At 38.3% G+C, this 3,869-nt stretch overlaps 1 pseudogene; it reads right to left on the bottom strand.

The window, feature by feature from the left end:
• Positions 1-647: 647 nt before the first annotated feature.
• LOC138390290 (tigger transposable element-derived protein 1-like) lies at positions 648-2,554 on the bottom strand (annotated as a pseudogene).
• Positions 2,555-3,869: the final 1,315 nt, after the last annotated feature.

Genomic DNA, 3,869 nt, shown 5'->3' with positions numbered 1-3,869 from the left:
GCAGTTATAAGAAATAATACAGAGAGATCTCGTGGACCCTCCACCCAGTTTCTGTCATCATTTGCCTTTTGTCCTTGGGACCGTTACTTAATCTAGCTAGGTCTCACTTTCCTCATCTGTAAAGTAAGAGTCATAATAATACATAACATGTAAGATTGCTTTGAAGATCACCTGAAATAACATCTATGAGAAAACCTGTGAGCACATAGTTGAACCCAGCCTGCCCTCAGTAGGCAGATCTTCTTCTCAGCACTAGTTAAATGATGATAGTCAAATAGTTCCAATTTGTGGAGGAATGTTAATCTGGAGACAGTCTCTAGCAGTATATTCATAGTTTTGATCTAAATCCTATCATGAGAAATAGGATGTTTTTAAAAGTTTGTATAAAAATGATGCTTTTTGTAGAAAATTCAAAAAATAGGGAAACATAAAATATGGCATACCTTGGTGATATTGTGGGTTTGCTTCCAGACCACTGCAATAAAGCAAATATCTCAATAAAGCAAGTCACACATTTTTTTTTTGGTTTCCCAGTGCATATAAAAAGTACGTTTATACTATACTGTAGTCTATTAAGTGTACAATATAGCATTGTTTAAAAATATTGTATATACTTTAAATAAACAATACTTTATTGCTAAAAAATGCTAACGGTCACCTGACCCTTCAGTGAGTCATAATCTTTTTGCCAGTGGAGGGTCTTGCCTTGATGTTGATGGCTGCTGACTGGTCAGGTGGTGGTTGGTCTGGCAATTTCTTAAAATAAGACAACAGTGAAGTGTGCCACCTTGATTGCGTCTTCCTTTCATGAAAGATTTCTCTGTAGCATGCAAAGCTGTTTGATGGCATTTTACCCACAGTAGAACTTTTTGCACAATTGGAGTCAATCCTCGAAGCCTGCTGCTGCTTTATAAACTAAGTTTATGTAATATTCTAAATCCTTTGTTGTCTTTTTAACAATGTCTGCAGCATTTTCACCAGGCATAAATTCCATCTCAAGGAACCACTTTCTTTGCTCATCCATCCATAAGAAGCAAATCCTCATCTGTTATTAATAAAATTTTATCATGAGATTGCAGCAATTCAGCCACATATATGGGCTCCACTTCTAAATCTAGTTCTTTTGCTATTTCTACCACATTTGCAGTTACTTTCTCCAGTGAAGTCATGGACACTTCAAAATCATTCATGAGAGTAGGAATCAATGGCTTCCAAACTGCTGTTTGTATTATTTATTTATTTTTATAGAGATGGGCTCTCAATATGTTGGCCAGGCTGGTCTCGAACTCTTGGCCTCAAGCAATCCTCCTGCCTCAGCCTCCCAAAGTGTAGGAATTACAGGTGTGAGTCACTGTTCCTGGGCTAATGCTGATATTTTGACCAACTCCCATGAATCACAAATATTCTTAATGGCATCCTTAATGGTGAATACTTTCCAGAAAGTTTTCAATTTACTTTCTTCAGATCCATCAGAGGAATCACTGTGGCAGTGATAGCCTTATGAGATGTATTTCTTAAATAATAAGACTTGAAAGTTGGAATTACCACTTGATCCAGGGGCTGCAGAATGGATAGTGTGTTTGCAGGCACGGAAACAACATTAATCTCCTTGCACATCTCCATTAGATCTCTTGAATGATTAGGTACATTGTCAATGAGCAGCAAAATTTTGAAAGGAATCTTCTTTTCTGTGCAGAAGTTGTCAACATTGGTCTGAGAATATTCGGTAAGCCATGCTATGAACAAACATGCTGTCATCCAGGCTTTGTTGTTCCATTTATAGCACACAGACAGAGTAGATATAGCATAATTCTTAAGGGCCCTAGTATATTTGGATTGGTAAATGAGCATTGGCTTCAACTTAAAGTCACTAGCTGCATTAGCTCCCAACAAGAGAGTCAGCCTGTCCTTTGAAGCTTTGAAGCCAGGCATTGGCTTCTCCTCTCTAGCTATGAAAGTCCTAGATGACATCTTTTTCCAATAGAAGGTTGTTTGATCTACACTGGAAACCTATTTTTTAGTGTAGCCACCTTCATCAATGCTCTTAGCTAGATCTTCTGGATAACTGGGTGCAGCTTCTGCATCACTACGTGCTGCTTTACCTTGCACTTTTATGTTATGGGGACAGCTTCTATCCTTAAACCTCACGAACCAACCTCTGCTGGCTTCAAACTTTTCTTCTGAAGCTTCCTCACCTTTCTCAGCCTTCATAGAATTGAAAAGAGTTAGGGCCTTACTCTGGATTAGGCTTTGACTTAAGGAACTATTATGGCTGGTTTGATCTTCTATCCAGACCACTAAAACTTTCTCTAATCAGCAATAAAGATGTTTCACTTTCTTATCATTCATGTGTTCACTGGAGTAGCACTTTTAAATTCCCTCAAGAACTTTTTCTTTGCATTGACAGCTTGACTAACTGCTTGGTGCAAAGCGCCTAGCTTTCAGCCTGTCTCAGCTTTCTACTTGCCTTCCTCACTAAGATTCAACATTTCTAGCTTTTGATATAAGTGAGAGATGTGTGACTCTTCCTTTCACTTGAGCACTTAGGGGCCATTGTAGGGCTGTTAATTGTCCTAATTCAGTATTGCTGTTATTTCAGGGAATAAGGAGGAATGGCCAGTTGGTAGAGTGGTCAGAACACACACACATTTATTGATTAAGTTTGCTGTCTTATATGGGTACAGTTCATAGTGGCCCTAAATAATTATGATAGTAACGTCAAAGTTCACTGATCACAGATCACCGTAACAGATACAGTAATAATGAAAATGTTTGAAATATTGTGATTATTACCAAAATGTGACACAGACACAAAGTGGGCAGAGGCTGTTGGGAAAATGGTGCTGATATGCTTAACGTGGTGTTGCCATGAACCTTCAATTTGTGAAAGCCTGAGTATCTGGGAAGCACAATAAAGCAAAGTACAATATAACGAGGCATGCCTATAAATTAACCTGTAACTCTAACACTTAGTTCAAATTATTGCTGATGTTTTGTTGTATATCTCTCACAGTTATATTTTTAAACAGCAAGAATGTGAATCATGCCTCTTATACTCTTTTGTGACCATTATAAAAATGTAGCCATCTATTTCAGGACTGTATAATATTGTGCAGTAGGGAGTACCACATTTTGTTTTTCATTTTTACAGTGCCCACTATGTTGCTGCTGAGCAGTTTCTTTTCTTGCTTCTCCTTCTCCTTCAACGCCTTCTCCAACTCCTTCCTCTCCTCTTTTTCTACTCAGAAAGAGATATGTATTAAACATCCTTGTAAACACATCTTCACACTCATCTATGATTATTTCCTTGGGGTCCATTTCTAGGAGTGAATATTTATGGCTTCAAGGGTCTGCACATTTTATGGTTTTTGATACGTAGCAAACCACATTATTACCAACTACTTAGATCAGTGATTCTTTAATCAGGGCCTATATCAGAATCATCTGGGGAGCTCTTTAAGCCTATACTTCCCCAGCCTTGACCTCTGGAGATTTTTATTCCAAGGATCTGGCACAAGCCCTCAGCACCTGCACTTTTAAAATTCTCCCCAGGGGATTCCAGTATATACATCTAGTTGAGTACCACTGGCTGAGAGGAAGACAGAGGTAAAATGCCAACAAAAATTTTCAAAGGATAGAAGGCTGGAAAGAAAATTAATTGGATGATATTATCAGGTTCCCCAAATATGTCCATTTGCTGGGATAATGGAGGAATGAGCTGAGACTTAATATATATTGAGCACCTTCCATAAGCCAGACAGTGTGTGGTCACAGAACATACATTATCTTAATGGTCACAACAACCCCAGGCAGGAATGTGGTTTATTTTATAGATGAGGGAGTAAAACTCAGGGTGTTAACTTGTTCAC

Source organism: Eulemur rufifrons, chromosome 8, assembly GCF_041146395.1.
Source record: "Eulemur rufifrons isolate Redbay chromosome 8, OSU_ERuf_1, whole genome shotgun sequence".
NCBI classification, from domain to species: domain Eukaryota; kingdom Metazoa; phylum Chordata; class Mammalia; order Primates; family Lemuridae; genus Eulemur; species Eulemur rufifrons.
This window is presented reverse-complemented; position numbering and strand designations above follow the sequence as displayed.